This window comes from Microcebus murinus, chromosome 11 (genome assembly GCF_040939455.1).
Source record: "Microcebus murinus isolate Inina chromosome 11, M.murinus_Inina_mat1.0, whole genome shotgun sequence".
In the NCBI taxonomy this organism is placed as follows: Eukaryota; Metazoa; Chordata; class Mammalia; order Primates; family Cheirogaleidae; genus Microcebus; species Microcebus murinus.
Window position 1 is genome coordinate 101,683,952 of NC_134114.1, and position 27,536 is coordinate 101,711,487.

Here is a 27,536-nt window from a genome sequence, read left to right on the forward strand (position 1 = left end):
GAGAGGGGAGGGAGTTCCCGAAGAAGGCCAGGATGTCATTTTGAGGGAGTATGTGACCAGAACTCCTCCCGTTGCTTTTGGGGTTCTATGGGCTACACGTAGGAATCTTTGGTGGTGGCACCTGATGTTGGGGGATCCGGAGTCACACCCCGACCTGCTCCACAGGCCTCCTTTTACTTTTCTCTTCGGATTCATTATTTATTTATTTATTTATTTATTTATTTATTTTTTGAGACAGAGTCTCGGTTTGTTGCCCAGGCTAGAGTGAGTGCCGTGGCGTCAGCCTAGCTCACAGCAACTTCAAACTCCTGGGCTCGAGTGATCCTTCTGCCTCAGCCTCCCGGGTAGCTGGGACTACAGGCATGCGCCACCATGCCCAGCTAAATTTTTATATATATATCAGTTGGCCAATTCATTTCTTTCTATTGATAGTAGAGACGGGGTCTCGCTCTTGCTCAGGCTGGTTTTGAACACCTGACCTTGAGCAATCCGCCCGCCTCGGCCTCCCAAGAGCTAGGATTACAGGCGTGAGCCACAGCGCCCGGCCGGATTCATTATTTTTAAAAAGTGTCTCTTATCTCTATTATTGCATTTTCTTTTCTCTCTCTTTTCAAGCAGATGATGGGAGTCCAAGTATTAAGGTGACATGTGTTGCCCGTGCCCCCCTCTCCCCCCCCCTGTGTTCTTATTCATTTACCTCTCATGTTGTTCCAGCGTATTGTGGGGGTACCAATGTTAAGGTCGGGTGCGTTGCCCTCTCCCAGCCTCCCCCCTCGGGTCAGAGCTTCAAGTGCGCCCATCCCCCAGTCGGTGCGCACCCACCCCATTCCTAATGGATGTGTATGCCCATCCCCTCCCCCCACCCGCCCGACACCCACCCGATGAAGGTGATTCCTCTGTGTCCACTTAGGTGTCCATCGGTTCGTACCCATTTGCTGGTGAGCGCGAGCACGTGGTGCTCGTGTGTCCATTCTTGGAATGCTTGGCTTACTGGAACGGGTTCCAGCTCTGGCCAGGAGAACCACGAGAGGTGCCCCCTCACCGCTGCTCCTCACAGCCGAATAGCACTCCGTGGTGTCCACGCGCCACATTTCATTTACGCACTCGTGGGTCGATGGGCACTCGGGTCGCTTCCAGGTCTTTGCGATTGTGACTTGTGTCCTGACTCTAACCCTAACCCTTACCCAGCCCGTCTCCTCCACGGCCCCTGCCTGACTGACTCCATCCCGCCCGGCCTGTCACCTGTCACCGTCCTCTACCCCTGCCTGACACGCTCCTCCCCGCCCGGGCCGTCACCGTCCTCGGCCCCTGCCTGACGGGGCTCCTCCGTCGCCTGGGCCTTCCAAGGGCTTGGTGTGGACGCTGGTTCCAGGACGCCCTCCCAGGAACCCGGTAGCAGGGCGGCCGCGGCGTCTCGCACAACCCAACCGTCCGCCGGCCGGCCGCCTGTCCCTAAGTGGCCTGCGGGGGACGTGCTCCCGCTGTGCCGTGGGGGCCCAGCCTGGTGCCTTCTCTGAGGCCCCGTGGCTGCCGCTCCCCGCAAGGGGAGAGCCGCGGAGGTGGGGACCGCCTCCTCATGGGGACGTACACCCAGCTCTCCAGGTCGGATTCCGGGGCTCTCTGTGCTGCCAGAAGGCCCAGCTGGCCTGCGGGTCCTTAGAGTGGCAAAAACATCCGAAAACTGAGATTGAGGGTCCGGTGGGTGTCTGCACTTTTCTGCTGGGCGCCCCAGGGAGGCCTGGGGGCTGGCTGGACAACGCGGTCTGCTGGGCTGGGTGGGGGGGTTTGGAGGGGCAACTGATGCCCTTTGCACTTTGGGTAGCAAGTGTCTGAGGTGTCTCTGGGCCCTGCGCCATGTGGGGGCGGGGGCGGGGTGGGAGGAGGAGGAGGAGGAGGCGGGAAGGGCTGTGGCCTGCAGTCGTGTTCCCCGGGGTGGCACAGCATGTGGCTTCTTCCACGGGCTGCTTGGCCTGGGCTCCCTGCACCTGGGCCTTTGGAGGACTGGCCCTGTGCTTGCCAACACTTCCTGCAGGGACCCAGAGCTGGGAGGTTGCATCTCTCAGCCCTGGGTCGGGCAGAGCCCCAGCGGGCCCTGCCCACAACCTCTCTCAGCAGGGGTCCCCCAGAAGGCTCCTTTGGGACCAGGATTCTCTTGCGGGTGACTCTTTAAGGTCTGGCCCCTGGATGGAGGGGCACCAGGAGTAGAGGAGCAGGAAGGGGAAGGGGGTGGCCATGCGAGGGGACACTTTCAGGCCAAGTCCCAGCTTCAGTCTGATCCTCCTAGGAACCCCGGTGTGGACATCACACCTCCTGGTTGCCCTGCTCTGAGACAAGGAGCCGGGCTTCGCATTCCCACAGCAGCCAGTCGTGGGCTGAGGACACCTGGGGCGTTGGGAACTCCCTGGCTTCTCCTTGGATTAACATCTGGAGCTGCTTGGGAATTGTGCCGCCACACACACCCGAGTGCAGGTGTCTTCTGCACAGACCGCGGGCCTGGCTCTTCTGAATGCCGCTAGCTCGCCACCCACCCACGGGTGAACCTGGTCAGGGTACTTTCTGTCAGGGGCAGACTCTGATCCGGGCGGGCTACCGGTGTCTCTGTTTGCTCCTTTCTTTCTTCCATTTCGGGAAAGGCTTCCTTACTGGGTGTGGAAATCTCCTATGCCTTTCCTCGCCTATTCTGTCAGCTTTCAAATTCTCTTTCAGTTGCCACCCTCACAGATGGATTAGGAAACTCTTTCCGGTGCACTCATTAGTGAAATGACCTCAATGACGCTGGAATCCAATATCTAGTCGCCGATTTTTAGCGAGTCCACACGCCAGGGTGGTTGGGGTCCAATGCAGCCCCGGCCAGGCCCAGGCCCCTTGGACTGGGCCACAGGAGGACACAGAGGAGGGTCCCGGCCCCCACGGTAGCGTTGCCGGCAGTTCTCCAAGGGCTTGGGGGTTTTCCAGAGGGAGGAGATGGAGGGGACTGATTTCTTCAGCGCCCCACAAACCACGCCACCCCACCCCACCCAAGGGACACATCCCGAGAGAGAGACGCCCCATACACTCGCTCCCCTCCCCCGTGCGCTGTGCCCCAGCCCTGGCCCGGGGGAATAGGCGGCCGCCCGGCCACAGGGTGGGGGGCGCAACTGAAAGGGGTTGTGGGGGAGGGCGGCCCCTGGCTGGGGTCAAAGGGCGAGCGCCCCGCCCGCCCGTGCGCAGTCAGCGCGCTGGGGGTGGGGGGCGGGGAGGTGAAGGAGGCCAGGCGAGGAGAGGAGGGGGGCTGGAAGGTCTCCACCTTGGCGGGTCCAGCCGTGGAGGCGCATCTTGTGTGAGTGTGAGTGAGTGAGTGAGTGTGAGTGTGTGTGTATAGAGAGACAGCCCCCAACCCCGGCCCGCCGCTCCCTGCCCGCCCCGCCTGTCACCCCCGTCCCTCGGAGCCCGCCGGACCCGGCCGGCGAACTCAACAGGCCCGGCCCGGCGCGGGTCAGCGCCGGCGCGGGGCCTGGGGCGGGAGGAGGCGGCGGGGAAGCGCAGAGAGGCTCGGCTTCCTGAGCGGGGCAGGGGCGCCCTCCGCCGTCCACGGCCACACCACCCTGAACGCGCCCGATCTCGTCTGATCTCGGAAGCTAAGCAGGGTCGGGCCTGGTTAGAACTTGGATGGGAGACCGCCAGGGAATACCGGGTGCCGTAGGCTTCTTCTTTTTTTATTTTTTTTTTTTTTTGCCTCTGGTTCTGTCGCGTTTCTGGGAGTGCGGGGGCGGCCCGGGGTGGGGGTGACCCCCACCCTCAGCGCCCGCCGCGGTGCCTGGCGCCCCAGCCCGCACTGTGGGGCCTCCTCTTGTCCCGAGCCGCCACACCGCCGCCACGCGGCAGCATGCGTGGCTTCTGGACTGTCAGGTCTCAGACCAAAGGTCTGCTCTGTGGGAACCGACACGCTGGAGGAAACCTTGAGAGTCTGAGAGGGGAGGGAGTTCCCGAAGAAGGCCAGGATGTCATTTTGAGGGAGTATGTGACCAGAACTCCTCCCGTTGCTTTTGGGGTTCTATGGGCTACACGTAGGAATCTTTGGTGGTGGCACCTGATGTTGGGGGATCCGGAGTCACACCCCGACCTGCTCCACAGGCCTCCTTTTACTTTTCTCTTCGGATTCATTATTTATGTATTTATTTATTTATTTATTTATTTATTTTTTGAGACAGAGTCTCGGTTTGTTGCCCAGGCTAGAGTGAGTGCCGTGGCGTCAGCCTAGCTCACAGCAACTTCAAACTCCTGGGCTCGAGTGATCCTTCTGCCTCAGCCTCCCGGGTAGCTGGGACTACAGGCATGCGCCACCATTGTTGGAGACTAAGACCCTTCATATTCCAACGACTTGCCCTATGCACGGGCCTCCTCGTCCTGGAAAATAGCACCCAGCTCCCCAGCTGTAGTTCCAAGAAGAATGCATTCCATGCCATGCTTGCTCCAGGGCATGCCACCTGCAATTGTTCCCAACCCCCTGCCAGGTTAAGGTTGAGAGATCCATCACAAAGAGCTTCCGGTGCCATTGGGATGCTGATTGGGGCTGATTAGCCCACAGGAAAGCCTCATTATTCCCCCACTCTATTTTTCTGTTTCTACTTCCTTGTTTTCTGTATATAAAACCTACTAAAAATCCAAGTAAAGTAGACCTTGACAATCATTCGCTTGGTCTCGTTCCTTTCTCTCGCTCATCTCTTTCAGGCACGGTCCCCCTCGCCCCTGCGAGTAACAGAAGGTCCCGCGGGTCGGGACAAGTGGCGCCCAACGTGGGGCTCGAGGTACGGACTTTTGTCGGGTGACGCCACGGAGTGCTCTTCGGCCGAAGGAAACCCTACAGAGACCCTCGTTCTGCCGCTCACAGAGTCGACGGTCTGGTGAGTAAATTTTTACATTGTCACCCCATTGAGATGGGCCATTCATTGTCTAAAGAGGCCGTTTTTATTAAGGATCTTAAGGCCTCACTCAGAGAGAGAGGAATTAGAGTTAAGAAAAAGGATCTAGTAAAGTTTTTTGTGTTCATTGATCATGCTTGTCCTTGGTTTATTATTGGTGGACCTGAGATTCACCCACAGAAATGGCAAAAAGTAGGTAGAGATTTAAATGATTTACTTCTAAGTCAGGGCCCAGATGCCGTCCCTGTATCTGTTTTTTCGTACTGGGGACTAATCAGAGATATTGTTGAAGGGGCAGATTCAGACCCCAACAAAAAGCAGCTGCTCTCAGTAGCAGAATTCTGCCTCCGACCCGTGTCGCGGTCCGCTTCGGGAACGTCTTTAAAGACAGCCGAAGGGCCAGCTTCTCCTAATAATTTTAAGAGACCAACATGTCCTTCCCCTTGCCCCTCAGTTTGTATTAATATGCCCCCTCAGGACCCCTCAGCTGAGCTCCAGACATCTAGAGAGGAGCCCCCGATTAGTAGGCCAGACACCAAGACCCTCTATCCTCCCTTACCCGAGGGTACAGCCCCTCAAGCATTTAATTACCCGGAGTTCAAGAAACAACCCCTCCGAGAGTCCCTCGACCCCGCAGAAGAGGCAACCCTCAGAGAGGAAGCGGCCCAATATCACAATCCCAAATGGCCTCCTCCTTACGCGCCCCAAATTTGCGCACCTTCGTTAATGCCTCCCCTTACAATGCCCTTGCTTTTGCGCACCAAAGAAGACTTAAGTCAAAGGGTTACGCAATTAAAAGATGTTTTACAACTTCAAAAAGAGTTTGCCCAGCTTTCCAAAGACTTGTCCTCCCCACCCCCTTTTTGCCCACAGGACTCTTTTGGCAGGGCAAGCCTCTTTTTTGGGTTCACCTATCGGCTTCCTCCCCTAAAGTCCTTCCCACCTACCCTTACTTAGTAGCTAAGATTATTCGCCTGGGACGAGAAAATTCCCTTAAGCTCTTTGGAAATGATCCAGATATCATAATACTCCCTTATAATGCTTCTCAAATTCGGTAGCTAATACAAAATGATGATGATTGGGCGGTTAACTGTACGTCTTTCCAGGGCAAACTAGATAATCATTACCCCCCTGATAAACTAATTCAGTTCCTCTATCGGACACCTGTAATATTTCCCAGGAAAACAAGAGTCTCCCCCATTCCAGGAGCCGTCTTAGTCTTTACCGACGGATCCTCCTCAGGCACCGCGGCCTATAGCATTAATGGCCAGGTCCGCAGTTTTCCCACCAGATTCTCCTCTGCTCAACTCGTTGAGTTAGCAGCCTTAGTCGCGGTCTTCAAAAACGTAGATCAGTCACCATTTAACTTGTATACTGATAGTTCTTATGTTGCTCATGCTGTCGCCACTTTGGAAACTGTGCCTCATATTCGGCCCTCCAACAATACCACTCAAATGTTCCAGCAACTACAAGGGCTCATTCACTCCCGTTCTGCGCCCTTTTTTATAGGCCATATTCGCGCCCACACTGGCCTTCCTGGGCCTCTAGTAGCTGGAAATAATCTTGTTGATCAGGCGACTCATGTTGCAGGTGCTGTTCACAATATCACTGTTGATCCTGTCTGCGCTGCACGCCAGGCTCATGACTTACACCATCTCAACGCCCATACCCTCAGGCTTAAATTCTCCATTACTAGAGAACAGGCCAGAGAAATCGTCCGCCAATGCAGGGCTTGTTTTACCCTTCTTCCTGAGCCACACCTAGGAGTCAACCCTCGCGGCCTGATCCCTGGGGAGCTCTGGCAGATGGATGTCACTCATTACCCCTCTTTCGGAAAGCTTAAATATGTACATGTCTCCATAGATACTTGCAGTGGATTTATCTTTGCTTCCCTACAAACAGGCGAGGCCACCCGCCACGTTATCAACCATATTATAGCCTGTCTCATCTCCCTCCCTCAGCCTAAAGTTATTAAGACTGACAATGGCCCGGGATACGTCAGCTCCAACTTCAAAAGTTTTTGTGCTCAGTTAGGCATTAAGCATATTACAGGCATTCCATATAACCCTCAGGGCCAAGGTATTGTAGAGAGAGCTCATCAGACGTTAAAAAATATGCTCTCCAAACTACAATCGGGAGGAGGAATTTTGTACCCTTTGACAGGTAATTCCAAAACCCTGCTTAATCATGCCCTGTTCATTTTAAATTTTCTCACCTTTGACACTGCCGGCAAAACAGCTGCCGACCGCCTTTGGCACCCATCCACCACGGATACTTATGCACAGGCCTTATGGAAGGAGCCGCTTACAGGCAAATGGCTGGGGCCTGACCCTGTCCTCATATGGGGAAAAGGACATGCCTGCATCTACGATACCCAGGCAGGAAATGCCAGATGGCTACCAGAGAGAGCGATTAAGTTATATAACCCACCCAGGGAATCCCCTGAGAAGAATTCTTAATTCTGTTCTCTTCCAGAAATACAATGACTCCCCGAGAGAAGACGCTGATCCTCCTGTGCCTAGTTCTGGCCACAGTCAAGAACACCACCGCAGCCAACATCCACCAGGTCTACAACTATACATGGCAAATAATTAATGAGGCAGGAGACGTTGCCAATTCCTCCTCGCACCTCTCTGCCACTACGCCATGGGATCCACTAGAAATTGACCTATGCGTGTTGGCCCTTGGAGCCCATGACTATTGGGGCACGTCCTCACATTTTGCACCACAGGTAAAACCCATTAACACGGGAGAACCAGACACCAGTTCTCGGCCAGGCTGTAGCTCTGGGGTTCGAAGAACCTATCTAACCATGGCCCCTATATATGTTTGCCCTGGGGCTCATCGAGACCGTTCTCTTGCTGAAGCATGTGGCTATGCCCCCGACTTCTTTTGTGCCTCCTGGGGCTGTGAGACTACGGGCGATACCTACTGGAGCCCCTCCTCCTCCTGGGACTATATAACAGTTAAAAGAAAATCCCCTTCCCCATACCACCTCAACAGCGGTCCGGTCCCCTTTAAAAAAGAGTGTAGCAACCAGTGGTGCAACCCCCTGTTAATTTCATTCACTGAAGCTGGAAAAAAGGCTTCTTGGGACCAGTCCAGGGGATTTGAATGGGGGCTCAGACTTTACATATCTGGGAGAGATATTGGTCTCACATTTAAAATCAAGTTAATTAAAAGCCTCCCCAGAGGTCCTACAGTCGCATTAGGCCCTAATAACAACCTTCACCCACCTCGACCTCACGGTCCCTCCAGGGACCTACCCTCCTCCCCAACTGTGTCCCCTCCTCCGCTCAGCACCTCCCTATACCAACCTACCCTGCCCGAGGGCCCCCCTTCCTCGGCAGAACTAATTCTCTCCTTAGTCAACGCCTCTGTCAGGACCATCCGAGAGGCCAATAATTCAGAATATCAGGAATGTTGGGTATGCTACTCCCCCCGGCCTCCCTTCTATGAAGGCGTTGCTACTTTTGGTGAGCCATTATTTACTAATGACACCAGCAGACTCAGATGGGGTCTAGAGACCCATGATGGCCTGACACTCAGCCAAGTCACAGGCCTAGGTCTTTGCCTTCTTAGCCCAAGGATGCTCCCTCCCGCACCCTTAGAGAAAATATGCAATCAGTCAATTACTGTCAACTCCACTTTTCAGTATATTCAGGCATCTAACACCTCCTATTTTGCTTGTTCTTCTGGCCTTACCCCGTATGTAGTCTCTGCAACGTTTCTTGAGCATAGAGAGTATTGTGTATTAGTCATGCTCTTTCCCAGACTCACTGTACATCCTGCTAATGAGTTACTTCAGTTTTGGGAGCGAGGCACCACAATGCCCCGGGAAAAAAGAGAGCCCATCACGGCCATAACACTCGCAGTTGTTCTAGGCCTTGGTGCCACAGGAGCTGGAACAGGCATAGCCTCTCTAGTCACCTCCAATCAACAATACCTACAGCTCTCTGTAGCCATCGATAATGACCTCCGAGAGCTGCAGCAAGGTCTAAAATATCTTAAGGAGTCCCTCGCTTCACTCTCTGAGGTAGTGTTACAAAATAGAAGAGGCTTAGATTTAGTGTTCCTCCAAGAGGGAGGTTTGTGTGCAGCACTCAAAGAAGAATGCTGCTTCTACGCAGACAAAACAGGCCTGGTAGAAGATAGTATTGAGAGAGTTAGACAAAGCCTTGAAAATAGAAAGAAACAGAGGGAACAAAGTGAGGCATGGTATCAAAATTGGTTTTCCACATCCCCCTGGCTATCCACATTGCTTCCCAGTGTCTTAGGGCCGTTTATAGGTTTTTTGTTGCTTCTCACTTTTGGGCCTTGGGCATTCAAAAAACTAACCAACTTTGTCAAGTCGCAGGTAGACGCAGCCACACAAAAATCGGTCTCCGTGTTTTACCAACGGCTAGAACTAAGAGGCTCCAGAGAAGACCTCCATGAAGAGTCTCCCAACACACCCACTGAAGGTCTAAATTTCTCAGACCTTGCCTCAGACATGGAACGCAGTTGGTTCCAAAGGCTGTGGAGACGCCCATGACGGGATTATCGCGATGCCGCGTACCAGGTGCACACCCCGCCAGCTGTGAGGTAACTCCATGACGGGAATATTGTAGGTCCATGCCCGGGGGCACACTTCATAATCAGAAGTGCCGGAGCTGGATGCCACCTACATAGCCTAAGACAGAGGCCTCACCGACATTTCGATCGCCAGATCGATCTTATATTTGGGGTGCTGGTTGCGGAAGCCCATCGCGTAGCCTAAGACAGGCTCTCCACCAACCTGTGTAAATCTCCCTCATATTAATAAAGATAGGGGGAGATGTTGGAGACTAAGACCCTTCATATTCCAACGACTTGCCCTATGCACGGGCCTCCTCGTCCTGGAAAATAGCACCCAGCTCCCCAGCTGTAGTTCCAAGAAGAATGCATTCCATGCCATGCTTGCTCCAGGGCATGCCACCTGCAATTGTTCCCAACCCCCTGCCAGGTTAAGGTTGAGAGATCCATCACAAAGAGCTTCCGGTGCCATTGGGATGCTGATTGGGGCTGATTAGCCCACAGGAAAGCCTCATTATTCCCCCACTCTATTTTTCTGTTTCTACTTCCTTGTTTTCTGTATATAAAACCTACTAAAAATCCAAGTAAAGTAGACCTTGACAATCATTCGCTTGGTCTCGTTCCTTTCTCTCGCTCATCTCTTTCAGGCACGGTCCCCCTCGCCCCTGCGAGTAACAGAAGGTCCCGCGGGTCGGGACACACCATGCCCAGCTAAATTTTTATATATATATCAGTTGGCCAATTCATTTCTTTCTATTGATAGTAGAGACGGGGTCTCGCTCTTGCTCAGGCTGGTTTTGAACACCTGACCTTGAGCAATCCGCCCGCCTCGGCCTCCCAAGAGCTAGGATTACAGGCGTGAGCCACAGCGCCCGGCCGGATTCATTATTTTTAAAAAGTGTCTCTTATCTCTATTATTGCATTTTCTTTTCTCTCTCTTTTCAAGCAGATGATGGGAGTCCAAGTATTAAGGTGACATGTGTTGCCCGTGCCCCCCTCTCCCCCCCCCCGTGTTCTTATTCATTTACCTCTCATGTTGTTCCAGCGTATTGTGGGGGTACCAATGTTAAGGTCGGGTGCGTTGCCCTCTCCCAGCCTCCCCCCTCGGGTCAGAGCTTCAAGTGCGCCCATCCCCCAGTCGGTGCGCACCCACCCCATTCCTAATGGATGTGTATGCCCATCCCCTCCCCCCACCCGCCCGACACCCACCCGATGAAGGTGATTCCTCTGTGTCCACTTAGGTGTCCATCGGTTCGTACCCATTTGCTGGTGAGCGCGAGCACGTGGTGCTCGTGTGTCCATTCTTGGAATGCTTGGCTTACTGGAACGGGTTCCAGCTCTGGCCAGGAGAACCACGAGAGGTGCCCCCTCACCGCTGCTCCTCACAGCCGAATAGCACTCCGTGGTGTCCACGCGCCACATTTCATTTACGCACTCGTGGGTCGATGGGCACTCGGGTCGCTTCCAGGTCTTTGCGATTGTGACTTGTGTCCTGACTCTAACCCTAACCCTTACCCAGCCCGTCTCCTCCACGGCCCCTGCCTGACTGACTCCATCCCGCCCGGCCTGTCACCTGTCACCGTCCTCTACCCCTGCCTGACACGCTCCTCCCCGCCCGGGCCGTCACCGTCCTCGGCCCCTGCCTGACGGGGCTCCTCCGTCGCCTGGGCCTTCCAAGGGCTTGGTGTGGACGCTGGTTCCAGGACGCCCTCCCAGGAACCCGGTAGCAGGGCGGCCGCGGCGTCTCGCACAACCCAACCGTCCGCCGGCCGGCCGCCTGTCCCTAAGTGGCCTGCGGGGGACGTGCTCCCGCTGTGCCGTGGGGGCCCAGCCTGGTGCCTTCTCTGAGGCCCCGTGGCTGCCGCTCCCCGCAAGGGGAGAGCCGCGGAGGTGGGGACCGCCTCCTCATGGGGACGTACACCCAGCTCTCCAGGTCGGATTCCGGGGCTCTCTGTGCTGCCAGAAGGCCCAGCTGGCCTGCGGGTCCTTAGAGTGGCAAAAACATCCGAAAACTGAGATTGAGGGTCCGGTGGGTGTCTGCACTTTTCTGCTGGGCGCCCCAGGGAGGCCTGGGGGCTGGCTGGACAACACGGTCTGCTGGGCTGGGTGGGGGGGTTTGGAGGAGCAACTGATGCCCTTTGCACTTTGGGTAGCAAGTGTCTGAGGTGTCTCTGGGCCCTGCGCCAGGTGGGGGCGGGGGCGGGGGCGGGGTGGGAGGAGGAGGAGGAGGAGGCGGGAAGGGCTGTGGCCTGCAGTCGTGTTCCCCGGGGTGGCACAGCATGTGGCTTCTTCCACGGGCTGCTTGGCCTGGGCTCCCTGCACCTGGGCCTTTGGAGGACTGGCCCTGTGCTTGCCAACACTTCCTGCAGGGACCCAGAGCTGGGAGGTTGCATCTCTCAGCCCTGGGTCGGGCAGAGCCCCAGCGGGCCCTGCCCACAACCTCTCTCAGCACGGGTCCCCCAGAAGGCTCCTTTGGGACCAGGATTCTCTTGCGGGTGACTCTTTAAGGTCTGGCCCCTGGATGGAGGGGCACCAGGAGTAGAGGAGCAGGAAGGGGAAGGGGGTGGCCATGCGAGGGGACACTTTCAGGCCAAGTCCCAGCTTCAGTCTGATCCTCCTAGGAACCCCGGTGTGGACATCACACCTCCTGGTTGCCCTGCTCTGAGACAAGGAGCCGGGCTTCGCATTCCCACAGCAGCCAGTCGTGGGCTGAGGACACCTGGGGCGTTGGGAACTCCCTGGCTTCTCCTTGGATTAACATCTGGAGCTGCTTGGGAATTGTGCCGCCACACACACCCGAGTGCAGGTGTCTTCTGCACAGACCGCGGGCCTGGCTCTTCTGAATGCCGCTAGCTCGCCACCCACCCACGGGTGAACCTGGTCAGGGTACTTTCTGTCAGGGGCAGACTCTGATCCGGGCGGGCTACCGGTGTCTCTGTTTGCTCCTTTCTTTCTTCCATTTCGGGAAAGGCTTCCTTACTGGGTGTGGAAATCTCCTATGCCTTTCCTCGCCTATTCTGTCAGCTTTCAAATTCTCTTTCAGTTGCCACCCTCACAGATGGATTAGGAAACTCTTTCCGGTGCACTCATTAGTGAAATGACCTCAATGACGCTGGAATCCAATATCTAGTCGCCGATTTTTAGCGAGTCCACACGCCAGGGTGGTTGGGGTCCAATGCAGCCCCGGCCAGGCCCAGGCCCCTTGGACTGGGCCACAGGAGGACACAGAGGAGGGTCCCGGCCCCCACGGTAGCGTTGCCGGCAGTTCTCCAAGGGCTTGGGGGTTTTCCAGAGGGAGGAGATGGAGGGGACTGATTTCTTCAGCGCCCCACAAACCACGCCACCCCACCCCACCCAAGGGACACATCCCGAGAGAGAGACGCCCCATACACTCGCTCCCCTCCCCCGTGCGCTGTGCCCCAGCCCTGGCCCGGGGGAATAGGCGGCCGCCCGGCCACAGGGTGGGGGGCGCAACTGAAAGGGGTTGTGGGGGAGGGCGGCCCCTGGCTGGGGTCAAAGGGCGAGCGCCCCGCCCGCCCGTGCGCAGTCAGCGCGCTGGGGGTGGGGGCGGGGAGGTGAAGGAGGCCAGGCGAGGAGAGGAGGGGGGCTGGAAGGTCTCCACCTTGGCGGGTCCAGCCGTGGAGGCGCATCTTGTGTGAGTGTGAGTGAGTGAGTGAGTGTGAGTGTGTGTGTATAGAGAGACAGCCCCCAACCCCGGCCCGCCGCTCCCTGCCCGCCCCGCCTGTCACCCCCGTCCCTCGGAGCCCGCCGGACCCGGCCGGCGAACTCAACAGGCCCGGCCCGGCGCGGGTCAGCGCCGGCGTGGGGCCTGGGGCGGGAGGAGGCGGCGGGGAAGCGCAGAGAGGCTCGGCTTCCTGAGCGGGGCAGGGGCGCCCTCCGCCGTCCACGGCCACACCACCCTGAACGCGCCCGATCTCGTCTGATCTCGGAAGCTAAGCAGGGTCGGGCCTGGTTAGAACTTGGATGGGAGACCGCCCGGGAATACCGGGTGCCGTAGGCTTCTTCTTTTTTTATTTTTTTTTTTTTGCCTCTGGTTCTGTCGCGTTTCTGGGAGTGCGGGGGCGGCCCGGGGTGGGGGTGACCCCCACCCTCAGCGCCCGCCGCGGTGCCTGGCGCCCCAGCCCGCACTGTGGGGCCTCCTCTTGTCCCGAGCCGCCACACCGCCGCCACGCGGCAGCATGCGTGGCATCTGGACTGTCAGGTCTCAGACCAAAGGTCTGCTCTGTGGGAACCGACACGCTGGAGGAAACCTTGAGAGTCTGAGAGGGGAGGGAGTTCCCGAAGAAGGCCAGGATGTCATTTTGAGGGAGTATGTGACCAGAACTCCTCCCGTTGCTTTTGGGGTTCTATGGGCTACACGTAGGAATCTTTGGTGGTGGCACCTGATGTTGGGGGATCCGGAGTCACACCCCGACCTGCTCCACAGGCCTCCTTTTACTTTTCTCTTCGGATTCATTATTTATTTATTTATTTATTTATTTATTTTTTGAGACAGAGTCTCGGTTTGTTGCCCAGGCTAGAGTGAGTGCCGTGGCGTCAGCCTAGCTCACAGCAACTTCAAACTCCTGGGCTCGAGTGATCCTTCTGCCTCAGCCTCCCGGGTAGCTGGGACTACAGGCATGCGCCACCATTGTTGGAGACTAAGACCCTTCATATTCCAACGACTTGCCCTATGCACGGGCCTCCTCGTCCTGGAAAATAGCACCCAGCTCCCCAGCTGTAGTTCCAAGAAGAATGCATTCCATGCCATGCTTGCTCCAGGGCATGCCACCTGCAATTGTTCCCAACCCCCTGCCAGGTTAAGGTTGAGAGATCCATCACAAAGAGCTTCCGGTGCCATTGGGATGCTGATTGGGGCTGATTAGCCCACAGGAAAGCCTCATTATTCCCCCACTCTATTTTTCTGTTTCTACTTCCTTGTTTTCTGTATATAAAACCTACTAAAAATCCAAGTAAAGTAGACCTTGACAATCATTCGCTTGGTCTCGTTCCTTTCTCTCGCTCATCTCTTTCAGGCACGGTCCCCCTCGCCCCTGCGAGTAACAGAAGGTCCCGCGGGTCGGGACAAGTGGCGCCCAACGTGGGGCTCGAGGTACGGACTTTTGTCGGGTGACGCCACGGAGTGCTCTTCGGCCGAAGGAAACCCTACAGAGACCCTCGTTCTGCCGCTCACAGAGTCGACGGTCTGGTGAGTAAATTTTTACATTGTCACCCCATTGAGATGGGCCATTCATTGTCTAAAGAGGCCGTTTTTATTAAGGATCTTAAGGCCTCACTCAGAGAGAGAGGAATTAGAGTTAAGAAAAAGGATCTAGTAAAGTTTTTTGTGTTCATTGATCATGCTTGTCCTTGGTTTATTATTGGTGGACCTGAGATTCACCCACAGAAATGGCAAAAAGTAGGTAGAGATTTAAATGATTTACTTCTAAGTCAGGGCCCAGATGCCGTCCCTGTATCTGTTTTTTCGTACTGGGGACTAATCAGAGATATTGTTGAAGGGGCAGATTCAGACCCCAACAAAAAGCAGCTGCTCTCAGTAGCAGAATTCTGCCTCCGACCCGTGTCGCGGTCCGCTTCGGGAACGTCTTTAAAGACAGCCGAAGGGCCAGCTTCTCCTAATAATTTTAAGAGACCAACATGTCCTTCCCCTTGCCCCTCAGTTTGTATTAATATGCCCCCTCAGGACCCCTCAGCTGAGCTCCAGACATCTAGAGAGGAGCCCCCGATTAGTAGGCCAGACACCAAGACCCTCTATCCTCCCTTACCCGAGGGTACAGCCCCTCAAGCATTTAATTACCCGGAGTTCAAGAAACAACCCCTCCGAGAGTCCCTCGACCCCGCAGAAGAGGCAACCCTCAGAGAGGAAGCGGCCCAATATCACAATCCCAAATGGCCTCCTCCTTACGCGCCCCAAATTTGCGCACCTTCGTTAATGCCTCCCCTTACAATGCCCTTGCTTTTGCGCACCAAAGAAGACTTAAGTCAAAGGGTTACGCAATTAAAAGATGTTTTACAACTTCAAAAAGAGTTTGCCCAGCTTTCCAAAGACTTGTCCTCCCCACCCCCTTTTTGCCCACAGGACTCTTTTGGCAGGGCAAGCCTCTTTTTTGGGTTCACCTATCGGCTTCCTCCCCTAAAGTCCTTCCCACCTACCCTTACTTAGTAGCTAAGATTATTCGCCTGGGACGAGAAAATTCCCTTAAGCTCTTTGGAAAGGATCCAGATATCATAATACTCCCTTATAATGCTTCTCAAATTCGGTAGCTAATACAAAATGATGATGATTGGGCGGTTAACTGTACGTCTTTCCAGGGCAAACTAGATAATCATTACCCCCCTGATAAACTAATTCAGTTCCTCTATCGGACACCTGTAATATTTCCCAGGAAAACAAGAGTCTCCCCCATTCCAGGAGCCGTCTTAGTCTTTACCGACAGATCCTCCTCAGGCACCGCGGCCTATAGCATTAATGGCCAGGTCCGCAGTTTTCCCACCAGATTCTCCTCTGCTCAACTCGTTGAGTTAGCAGCCTTAGTCGCGGTCTTCAAAAACGTAGATCAGTCACCATTTAACTTGTATACTGATAGTTCTTATGTTGCTCATGCTGTCGCCACTTTGGAAACTGTGCCTCATATTCGGCCCTCCAACAATACCACTCAAATGTTCCAGCAACTACAAGGGCTCATTCACTCCCGTTCTGCGCCCTTTTTTATAGGCCATATTCGCGCCCACACTGGCCTTCCTGGGCCTCTAGTAGCTGGAAATAATCTTGTTGATCAGGCGACTCATGTTGCAGGTGCTGTTCACAATATCACTGTTGATCCTGTCTGCGCTGCACGCCAGGCTCATGACTTACACCATCTCAACGCCCATACCCTCAGGCTTAAATTCTCCATTACTAGAGAACAGGCCAGAGAAATCGTCCGCCAATGCAGGGCTTGTTTTACCCTTCTTCCTGAGCCACACCTAGGAGTCAACCCTCGCGGCCTGATCCCTGGGGAGCTCTGGCAGATGGATGTCACTCATTACCCCTCTTTCGGAAAGCTTAAATATGTACATGTCTCCATAGATACTTGCAGTGGATTTATCTTTGCTTCCCTACAAACAGGCGAGGCCACCCGCCACGTTATCAACCATATTATAGCCTGTCTCATCTCCCTCCCTCAGCCTAAAGTTATTAAGACTGACAATGGCCCGGGATACGTCAGCTCCAACTTCAAAAGTTTTTGTGCTCAGTTAGGCATTAAGCATATTACAGGCATTCCATATAACCCTCAGGGCCAAGGTATTGTAGAGAGAGCTCATCAGACGTTAAAAAATATGCTCTCCAAACTACAATCGGGAGGAGGAATTTTGTACCCTTTGACAGGTAATTCCAAAACCCTGCTTAATCATGCCCTGTTCATTTTAAATTTTCTCACCTTTGACACTGCCGGCAAAACAGCTGCCGACCGCCTTTGGCACCCATCCACCACGGATACTTATGCACAGGCCTTATGGAAGGAGCCGCTTACAGGCAAATGGCTGGGGCCTGACCCTGTCCTCATATGGGGAAAAGGACATGCCTGCATCTACGATACCCAGGCAGGAAATGCCAGATGGCTACCAGAGAGAGCGATTAAGTTATATAACCCACCCAGGGAATCCCCTGAGAAGAATTCTTAATTCTGTTCTCTTCCAGAAATACAATGACTCCCCGAGAGAAGACGCTGATCCTCCTGTGCCTAGTTCTGGCCACAGTCAAGAACACCACCGCAGCCAACATCCACCAGGTCTACAACTATACATGGCAAATAATTAATGAGGCAGGAGACGTTGCCAATTCCTCCTCGCACCTCTCTGCCACTACGCCATGGGATCCACTAGAAATTGACCTATGCGTGTTGGCCCTTGGAGCCCATGACTATTGGGGCACGTCCTCACATTTTGCACCACAGGTAAAACCCATTAACACGGGAGAACCAGACACCAGTTCTCGGCCAGGCTGTAGCTCTGGGGTTCGAAGAACCTATCTAACCATGGCCCCTATATATGTTTGCCCTGGGGCTCATCGAGACCGTTCTCTTGCTGAAGCATGTGGCTATGCCCCCGACTTCTTTTGTGCCTCCTGGGGCTGTGAGACTACGGGCGATACCTACTGGAGCCCCTCCTCCTCCTGGGACTATATAACAGTTAAAAGAAAATCCCCTTCCCCATACCACCTCAACAGCGGTCCGGTCCCCTTTAAAAAAGAGTGTAGCAACCAGTGGTGCAACCCCCTGTTAATTTCATTCACTGAAGCTGGAAAAAAGGCTTCTTGGGACCAGTCCAGGGGATTTGAATGGGGGCTCAGACTTTACATATCTGGGAGAGATATTGGTCTCACATTTAAAATCAAGTTAATTAAAAGCCTCCCCAGAGGTCCTACAGTCGCATTAGGCCCTAATAACAACCTTCACCCACCTCGACCTCACGGTCCCTCCAGGGACCTACCCTCCTCCCCAACTGTGTCCCCTCCTCCGCTCAGCACCTCCCTATACCAACCTACCCTGCCCGAGGGCCCCCCTTCCTCGGCAGAACTAATTCTCTCCTTAGTCAACGCCTCTGTCAGGACCATCCGAGAGGCCAATAATTCAGAATATCAGGAATGTTGGGTATGCTACTCCCCCCGGCCTCCCTTCTATGAAGGCGTTGCTACTTTTGGTGAGCCATTATTTACTAATGACACCAGCAGACTCAGATGGGGTCTAGAGACCCATGATGGCCTGACACTCAGCCAAGTCACAGGCCTAGGTCTTTGCCTTCTTAGCCCAAGGATGCTCCCTCCCGCACCCTTAGAGAAAATATGCAATCAGTCAATTACTGTCAACTCCACTTTTCAGTATATTCAGGCATCTAACACCTCCTATTTTGCTTGTTCTTCTGGCCTTACCCCGTATGTAGTCTCTGCAACGTTTCTTGAGCATAGAGAGTATTGTGTATTAGTCATGCTCTTTCCCAGACTCACTGTACATCCTGCTAATGAGTTACTTCAGTTTTGGGAGCGAGGCACCACAATGCCCCGGGAAAAAAGAGAGCCCATCACGGCCATAACACTCGCAGTTGTTCTAGGCCTTGGTGCCACAGGAGCTGGAACAGGCATAGCCTCTCTAGTCACCTCCAATCAACAATACCTACAGCTCTCTGTAGCCATCGATAATGACCTCCGAGAGCTGCAGCAAGGTCTAAAATATCTTAAGGAGTCCCTCGCTTCACTCTCTGAGGTAGTGTTACAAAATAGAAGAGGCTTAGATTTAGTGTTCCTCCAAGAGGGAGGTTTGTGTGCAGCACTCAAAGAAGAATGCTGCTTCTACGCAGACAAAACAGGCCTGGTAGAAGATAGTATTGAGAGACTTAGACAAAGCCTTGAAAATAGAAAGAAACAGAGGGAACAAAGTGAGGCATGGTATCAAAATTGGTTTTCCACATCCCCCTGGCTATCCACATTGCTTCCCAGTGTCTTAGGGCCGTTTATAGGTTTTTTGTTGCTTCTCACTTTTGGGCCTTGGGCATTCAAAAAACTAACCAACTTTGTCAAGTCGCAGGTAGACGCAGCCACACAAAAATCGGTCTCCGTGTTTTACCAACGGCTAGAACTAAGAGGCTCCAGAGAAGACCTCCATGAAGAGTCTCCCAACACACCCACTGAAGGTCTAAATTTCTCAGACCTTGCCTCAGACATGGAACGCAGTTGGTTCCAAAGGCTGTGGAGACGCCCATGACGGGATTATCGCGATGCCGCGTACCAGGTGCACACCCCGCCAGCTGTGAGGTAACTCCATGACGGGAATATTGTAGGTCCATGCCCGGGGGCACACTTCATAATCAGAAGTGCCGGAGCTGGATGCCACCTACATAGCCTAAGACAGAGGCCTCACCGACATTTCGATCGCCAGATCGATCTTATATTTGGGGTGCTGGTTGCGGAAGCCCATCGCGTAGCCTAAGACAGGCTCTCCACCAACCTGTGTAAATCTCCCTCATATTAATAAAGATAGGGGGAGATGTTGGAGACTAAGACCCTTCATATTCCAACGACTTGCCCTATGCACGGGCCTCCTCGTCCTGGAAAATAGCACCCAGCTCCCCAGCTGTAGTTCCAAGAAGAATGCATTCCATGCCATGCTTGCTCCAGGGCATGCCACCTGCAATTGTTCCCAACCCCCTGCCAGGTTAAGGTTGAGAGATCCATCACAAAGAGCTTCCGGTGCCATTGGGATGCTGATTGGGGCTGATTAGCCCACAGGAAAGCCTCATTATTCCCCCACTCTATTTTTCTGTTTCTACTTCCTTGTTTCCTGTATATAAAACCTACTAAAAATCCAAGTAAAGTAGACCTTGACAATCATTCGCTTGGTCTCGTTCCTTTCTCTCGCTCATCTCTTTCAGGCACGGTCCCCCTCGCCCCTGCGAGTAACAGAAGGTCCCGCGGGTCGGGACACACCATGCCCAGCTAAATTTTTATATATATATATCAGTTGGCCAATTCATTTCTTTCTATTGATAGTAGAGACGGGGTCTCGCTCTTGCTCAGGCTGGTTTTGAACACCTGACCTTGAGCAATCCGCCCGCCTCGGCCTCCCAAGAGCTAGGATTACAGGCGTGAGCCACAGCGCCCGGCCGGATTCATTATTTTTAAAAAGTGTCTCTTATCTCTATTATTGCATTTTCTTTTCTCTCTCTTTTCAAGCAGATGATGGGAGTCCAAGTATTAAGGTGACATGTGTTGCCCGTGCCCCCCTCTCCCCCCCCCATGTTCTTATTCATTTACCTCTCATGTTGTTCCAGCGTATTGTGGGGGTACCAATGTTAAGGTCGGGTGCGTTGCCCTCTCCCAGCCTCCCCCCTCGGGTCAGAGCTTCAAGTGCGCCCATCCCCCAGTCGGTGCGCACCCACCCCATTCCTAATGGATGTGTATGCCCATCCCCTCCCCCCACCCGCCCGACACCCACCCGATGAAGGTGATTCCTCTGTGTCCACTTAGGTGTCCATCGGTTCGTACCCATTTGCTGGTGAGCGCGAGCACGTGGTGCTCGTGTGTCCATTCTTGGAATGCTTGGCTTACTGGAACGGGTTCCAGCTCTGGCCAGGAGAACCACGAGAGGTGCCCCCTCACCGCTGCTCCTCACAGCCGAATAGCACTCCGTGGTGTCCACGCGCCACATTTCATTTACGCACTCGTGGGTCGATGGGCACTCGGGTCGCTTCCAGGTCTTTGCGATTGTGACTTGTGTCCTGACTCTAACCCTAACCCTTACCCAGCCCGTCTCCTCCACGGCCCCTGCCTGACTGACTCCATCCCGCCCGGCCTGTCACCTGTCACCGTCCTCTACCCCTGCCTGACACGCTCCTCCCCGCCCGGGCCGTCACCGTCCTCGGCCCCTGCCTGACGGGGCTCCTCCGTCGCCTGGGCCTTCCAAGGGCTTGGTGTGGACGCTGGTTCCAGGACGCCCTCCCAGGAACCCGGTAGCAGGGCGGCCGCGGCGTCTCGCACAACCCAACCGTCCGCCGGCCGGCCGCCTGTCCCTAAGTGGCCTGCGGGGGACGTGCTCCCGCTGTGCCGTGGGGGCCCAGCCTGGTGCCTTCTCTGAGGCCCCGTGGCTGCCGCTCCCCGCAAGGGGAGAGCCGCGGAGGTGGGGACCGCCTCCTCATGGGGACGTACACCCAGCTCTCCAGGTCGGATTCCGGGGCTCTCTGTGCTGCCAGAAGGCCCAGCTGGCCTGCGGGTCCTTAGAGTGGCAAAAACATCCGAAAACTGAGATTGAGGGTCCGGTGGGTGTCTGCACTTTTCTGCTGGGCGCCCCAGGGAGGCCTGGGGGCTGGCTGGACAACGCGGTCTGCTGGGCTGGGTGGGGGGGTTTGGAGGAGCAACTGATGCCCTTTGCACTTTGGGTAGCAAGTGTCTGAGGTGTCTCTGGGCCCTGCGCCAGGTGGGGGCGGGGGCGGGGGCGGGGTGGGAGGAGGAGGAGGAGGAGGCGGGAAGGGCTGTGGCCTGCAGTCGTGTTCCCCGGGGTGGCACAGCATGTGGCTTCTTCCACGGGCTGCTTGGCCTGGGCTCCCTGCACCTGGGCCTTTGGAGGACTGGCCCTGTGCTTGCCAACACTTCCTGCAGGGACCCAGAGCTGGGAGGTTGCATCTCTCAGCCCTGGGTCGGGCAGAGCCCCAGCGGGCCCTGCCCACAACCTCTCTCAGCACGGGTCCCCCAGAAGGCTCCTTTGGGACCAGGATTCTCTTGCGGGTGACTCTTTAAGGTCTGGCCCCTGGATGGAGGGGCACCAGGAGTAGAGGAGCAGGAAGGGGAAGGGGGTGGCCATGCGAGGGGACACTTTCAGGCCAAGTCCCAGCTTCAGTCTGATCCTCCTAGGAACCCCGGTGTGGACATCACACCTCCTGGTTGCCCTGCTCTGAGACAAGGAGCCGGGCTTCGCATTCCCACAGCAGCCAGTCGTGGGCTGAGGACACCTGGGGCGTTGGGAACTCCCTGGCTTCTCCTTGGATTAACATCTGGAGCTGCTTGGGAATTGTGCCGCCACACACACCCGAGTGCAGGTGTCTTCTGCACAGACCGCGGGCCTGGCTCTTCTGAATGCCGCTAGCTCGCGACCCACCCACGGGTGAACCTGGTCAGGGTACTTTCTCTCAGGGGCAGACTGTGATCCGGGCGGGCTACCGGTGTCTCTGTTTGCTCCTTTCTTTCTTCCATTTCGGGAAAGGCTTCCTTACTGGGTGTGGAAATCTCCTATGCCTTTCCTCGCCTATTCTGTCAGCTTTCAAATTCTCTTTCAGTTGCCACCCTCACAGATGGATTAGGAAACTCTTTCCGGTGCACTCATTAGTGAAATGACCTCAATGACGCTGGAATCCAATATCTAGTCGCCGATTTTTAGCGAGTCCACACGCCAGGGTGGTTGGGGTCCAATGCAGCCCCGGCCAGGCCCAGGCCCCTTGGACTGGGCCACAGGAGGACACAGAGGAGGGTCCCGGCCCCCACGGTAGCGTTGCCGGCAGTTCTCCAAGGGCTTGGGGGTTTTCCAGAGGGAGGAGATGGAGGGGACTGATTTCTTCAGCGCCCCACAAACCACGCCACCCCACCCCACCCAAGGGACACATCCCGAGAGAGAGACGCCCCATACACTCGCTCCCCTCCCCCGTGCGCTGTGCCCCAGCCCTGGCCCGGGGGAATAGGCGGCCGCCCGGCCACAGGGTGGGGGGCGCAACTGAAAGGGGTTGTGGGGGAGGGCGGCCCCTGGCTGGGGTCAAAGGGCGAGCGCCCCGCCCGCCCGTGCGCAGTCAGCGCGCTGGGTGTGGGGGGCGGGGAAGTGAAGGAGGCCAGGCGAGGAGAGGAGGGGGGCTGGAAGGTCTCCACCTTGGCGGGTCCAGCCGTGGAGGCGCATCTTGTGTGAGTGTGAGTGAGTGAGTGAGTGTGAGTGTGTGTGTATAGAGAGACAGCCCCCAACCCCGGCCCGCCGCTCCCTGCCCGCCCCGCCTGTCACCCCCGTCCCTCGGAGCCCGCCGGACCCGGCCGGCGAACTCAACAGGCCCGGCCCGGCGCGGGTCAGCGCCGGCGCGGGGCCTGGGGCGGGAGGAGGCGGCGGGGAAGCGCAGAGAGGCTCGGCTTCCTGAGCGGGGCAGGGGCGCCCTCCGCCGTCCACGGCCACACCACCCTGAACGCGCCCGATCTCGTCTGATCTCGGAAGCTAAGCAGGGTCGGGCCTGGTTAGAACTTGGATGGGAGACCGCCCGGGAATACCGGGTGCCGTAGGCTTCTTCTTTTTTTATTTTTTTTTTTTTGCCTCTGGTTCTGTCGCGTTTCTGGGAGTGCGGGGGCGGCCCGGGGTGGGGGTGACCCCCACCCTCAGCGCCCGCTGCGGTGCCTGGCGCCCCAGCCCGCACTGTGGGGCCTCCTCTTGTCCCGAGCCGCCACACCGCCGCCACGCGGCAGCATGCGTGGCTTCTGGACTGTCAGGTCTCAGACCAAAGGTCTGCTCTGTGGGAACCGACACGCTGGAGGAAACCTTGAGAGTCTGAGAGGGGAGGGAGTTCCCGAAGAAGGCCAGGATGTCATTTTGAGGGAGTATGTGACCAGAACTCCTCCCGTTGCTTTTGGGGTTCTATGGGCTACACGTAGGAATCTTTGGTGGTGGCACCTGATGTTGGGGGATCCGGAGTCACACCCCGACCTGCTCCACAGGCCTCCTTTTACTTTTCTCTTCGGATTCATTATTTATTTATTTATTTATTTATTTATTTTTTGAGACAGAGTCTCGGTTTGTTGCCCAGGCTAGAGTGAGTGCCGTGGCGTCAGCCTAGCTCACAGCAACTTCAAACTCCTGGGCTCGAGTGATCCTTCTGCCTCAGCCTCCCGGGTAGCTGGGACTACAGGCATGCGCCACCATGCCCAGCTAAATTTTTATATATATATCAGTTGGCCAATTCATTTCTTTCTATTGATAGTAGAGACGGGGTCTCGCTCTTGCTCAGGCTGGTTTTGAACACCTGATCTTGAGCAATCCGCCCGCCTCGGCCTCCCAAGAGCTAGGATTACAGGCGTGAGCCACAGCGCCCGGCCGGATTCATTATTTTTAAAAAGTGTCTCTTATCTCTATTATTGCATTTTCTTTTCTCTCTCTTTTCAAGCAGATGATGGGAGTCCAAGTATTAAGGTGACATGTGTTGCCCGTGCCCCCCTCTCCCCCCCCCGTGTTCTTATTCATTTACCTCTCATGTTGTTCCAGCGTATTGTGGGGGTACCAATGTTAAGGTCGGGTGCGTTGCCCTCTCCCAGCCTCCCCCCTCGGGTCAGAGCTTCAAGTGCGCCCATCCCCCAGTCGGTGCGCACCCACCCCATTCCTAATGGATGTGTATGCCCATCCCCTCCCCCCACCCGCCCGACACCCACCCGATGAAGGTGATTCCTCTGTGTCCACTTAGGTGTCCATCGGTTCGTACCCATTTGCTGGTGAGCGCGAGCACGTGGTGCTCGTGTGTCCATTCTTGGAATGCTTGGCTTACTGGAACGGGTTCCAGCTCTGGCCAGGAGAACCACGAGAGGTGCCCCCTCACCGCTGCTCCTCACAGCCGAATAGCACTCCGTGGTGTCCACGCGCCACATTTCATTTACGCACTCGTGGGTCGATGGGCACTCGGGTCGCTTCCAGGTCTTTGCGATTGTGACTTGTGTCCTGACTCTAACCCTAACCCTTACCCAGCCCGTCTCCTCCACGGCCCCTGCCTGACTGACTCCATCCCGCCCGGCCTGTCACCTGTCACCGTCCTCTACCCCTGCCTGACACGCTCCTCCCTGCCCGGGCCGTCACCGTCCTCGGCCCCTGCCTGACGGGGCTCCTCCGTCGCCTGGGCCTTCCAAGGGCTTGGTGTGGACGCTGGTTCCAGGACGCCCTCCCAGGAACCCGGTAGCAGGGCGGCCGCGGCGTCTCGCACAACCCAACCGTCCGCCGGCCGGCCGCCTGTCCCTAAGTGGCCTGCGGGGGACGTGCTCCCGCTGTGCCGTGGGGGCCCAGCCTGGTGCCTTCTCTGAGGCCCCGTGGCTGCCGCTCCCCGCAAGGGGAGAGCCGCGGAGGTGGGGACCGCCTCCTCATGGGGACGTACACCCAGCTCTCCAGGTCGGATTCCGGGGCTCTCTGTGCTGCCAGAAGGCCCAGCTGGCCTGCGGGTCCTTAGAGTGGCAAAAACATCCGAAAACTGAGATTGAGGGTCCGGTGGGTGTCTGCACTTTTCTGCTGGGCGCCCCAGGGAGGCCTGGGGGCTGGCTGGACAACGCGATCTGCTGGGCTGGGTGGGGGGGTTTGGAGGAGCAACTGATGCCCTTTGAACTTTGGGTAGCAAGTGTCTGAGGTGTCTCTGGGCCCTGCGCCAGGTGGGGGCGGGGGCGGGGGCGGGGTGGGAGGAGGAGGAGGAGGAGGCGGGAAGGGCTGTGGCCTGCAGTCGTGTTCCCCGGGGTGGCACAGCATGTGGCTTCTTCCACGGGCTGCTTGGCCTGGGCTCCCTGCACCTGGGCCTTTGGAGGACTGGCCCTGTGCTTGCCAACACTTCCTGCAGGGACCCAGAGCTGGGAGGTTGCATCTCTCAGCCCTGGGTCGGGCAGAGCCCCAGCGGGCCCTGCCCACAACCTCTCTCAGCACGGGTCCCCCAGAAGGCTCCTTTGGGACCAGGATTCTCTTGCGGGTGACTCTTTAAGGTCTGGCCCCTGGATGGAGGGGCACCAGGAGTAGAGGAGCAGGAAGGGGAAGGGGGTGGCCATGCGAGGGGACACTTTCAGGCCAAGTCCCAGCTTCAGTCTGATCCTCCTGGGAACCCCGGGGTGGACATCACACCTCCTGGTTGCCCTGCTCTGAGACAAGGAGCCGGGCTTCGCATTCCCACAGCAGCCAGTCGTGGGCTGAGGACACCTGGGGCGTTGGGAACTCCCTGGCTTCTCCTTGGATTAACATCTGGAGCTGCTTGGGAATTGTGCCGCCACACACACCCGAGTGCAGGTGTCTTCTGCACAGACCGCGGGCCTGGCTCTTCTGAATGCCGCTAGCTCGCGACCCACCCACGGGTGAACCTGGTCAGGGTACTTTCTGTCAGGGGCAGACTCTGATCCGGGCGGGCTACCGGTGTCTCTGTTTGCTCCTTTCTTTCTTCCATTTCGGGAAAGGCTTCCTTACTGGGTGTGGAAATCTCCTATGCCTTTCCTCGCCTATTCTGTCAGCTTTCAAATTCTCTTTCAGTTGCCACCCTCACAGATGGATTAGGAAACTCTTTCCGGTGCACTCATTAGTGAAATGACCTCAATGACGCTGGAATCCAATATCTAGTCGCCGATTTTTAGCGAGTCCACACGCCAGGGTGGTTGGGGTCCAATGCAGCCCCGGCCAGGCCCAGGCCCCTTGGACTGGGCCACAGGAGGACACAGAGGAGGGTCCCGGCCCCCACGGTAGCGTTGCCGGCAGTTCTCCAAGGGCTTGGGGGTTTTCCAGAGGGAGGAGATGGAGGGGACTGATTTCTTCAGCGCCCCACAAACCACGCCACCCCACCCCACCCAAGGGACACATCCCGAGAGAGAGACGCCCCATACACTCGCTCCCCTCCCCCGTGCGCTGTGCCCCAGCCCTGGCCCGGGGGAATAGGCGGCCGCCCGGCCACAGGGTGGGGGGCGCAACTGAAAGGGGTTGTGGGGGAGGGCGGCCCCTGGCTGGGGTCAAAGGGCGAGCGCCCCGCCCGCCCGTGCGCAGTCAGCGCGCTGGGGGTGGGGGGCGGGGAGGTGAAGGAGGCCAGGCGAGGAGAGGAGGGGGGCTGGAAGGTCTCCACCTTGGCGGGTCCAGCCGTGGAGGCGCATCTTGTGTGAGTGTGAGTGAGTGAGTGAGTGTGAGTGTGTGTGTATAGAGAGACAGCCCCCAACCCCGGCCCGCCGCTCCCTGCCCGCCCCGCCTGTCACCCCCGTCCCTCGGAGCCCGCCGGACCCGGCCGGCGAACTCAACAGGCCCGGCCCGGCGCGGGTCAGCGCCGGCGCGGGGCCTGGGGCGGGAGGAGGCGGCGGGGAAGCGCAGAGAGGCTCGGCTTCCTGAGCGGGGCAGGGGCGCCCTCCGCCGTCCACGGCCACACCACCCTGAACGCGCCCGATCTCGTCTGATCTCGGAAGCTAAGCAGGGTCGGGCCTGGTTAGAACTTGGATGGGAGACCGCCCGGGAATACCGGGTGCCGTAGGCTTCTTCTTTTTTTATTTTTTTTTTTTTGCCTCTGGTTCTGTCGCGTTTCTGGGAGTGCGGGGGCGGCCCGGGGTGGGGGTGACCCCCACCCTCAGCGCCCGCCGCGGTGCCTGGCGCCCCAGCCCGCACTGTGGGGCCTCCTCTTGTCCCGAGCCGCCACACCGCCGCCACGCGGCAGCATGCGTGGCTTCTGGACTGTCAGGTCTCAGACCAAAGGTCTGCTCTGTGGGAACCGACACGCTGGAGGAAACCTTGAGAGTCTGAGAGGGGAGGGAGTTCCCGAAGAAGGCCAGGATGTCATTTTGAGGGAGTATGTGACCAGAACTCCTCC

General features: G+C 56.7%; 2 long non-coding RNA genes and 4 other non-coding genes across 6 annotated transcripts; all 6 read left to right on the forward strand.

Annotated features, from left to right (window-relative positions):
• Positions 1–3,566: 3,566 nt before the first annotated feature.
• LOC142873827 (5S ribosomal RNA) lies at positions 3,567–3,685 on the forward strand. Its single transcript, XR_012921800.1, has one exon. It is a non-coding gene; the product is annotated as a 5S ribosomal RNA (ribosomal RNA).
• Positions 3,686–4,505: 820 nt separating this feature from the next.
• Positions 4,506–9,877, forward strand: LOC142873762 (uncharacterized). The gene is made up of 3 exons (XR_012921740.1): positions 4,506–4,883; positions 7,377–7,632; positions 9,253–9,877. It is a non-coding gene; the product is annotated as an uncharacterized LOC142873762 (long non-coding RNA).
• Positions 9,878–13,357: 3,480 nt separating this feature from the next.
• LOC142873813 (5S ribosomal RNA) lies at positions 13,358–13,476 on the forward strand. Its single transcript, XR_012921786.1, has one exon. It is a non-coding gene; the product is annotated as a 5S ribosomal RNA (ribosomal RNA).
• Positions 13,477–14,286: 810 nt separating this feature from the next.
• LOC142873763 (uncharacterized) lies at positions 14,287–19,658 on the forward strand. The gene is made up of 3 exons (XR_012921741.1): positions 14,287–14,664; positions 17,158–17,413; positions 19,034–19,658. It is a non-coding gene; the product is annotated as an uncharacterized LOC142873763 (long non-coding RNA).
• Positions 19,659–23,140: 3,482 nt separating this feature from the next.
• Positions 23,141–23,259, forward strand: LOC142873824 (5S ribosomal RNA). The gene has a single exon (XR_012921797.1). It is a non-coding gene; the product is annotated as a 5S ribosomal RNA (ribosomal RNA).
• Positions 23,260–27,087: 3,828 nt separating this feature from the next.
• On the forward strand, positions 27,088–27,206 carry LOC142873835 (5S ribosomal RNA). The gene has a single exon (XR_012921808.1). It is a non-coding gene; the product is annotated as a 5S ribosomal RNA (ribosomal RNA).
• The last annotated feature ends 330 nt before the right edge of the window (positions 27,207–27,536 follow it).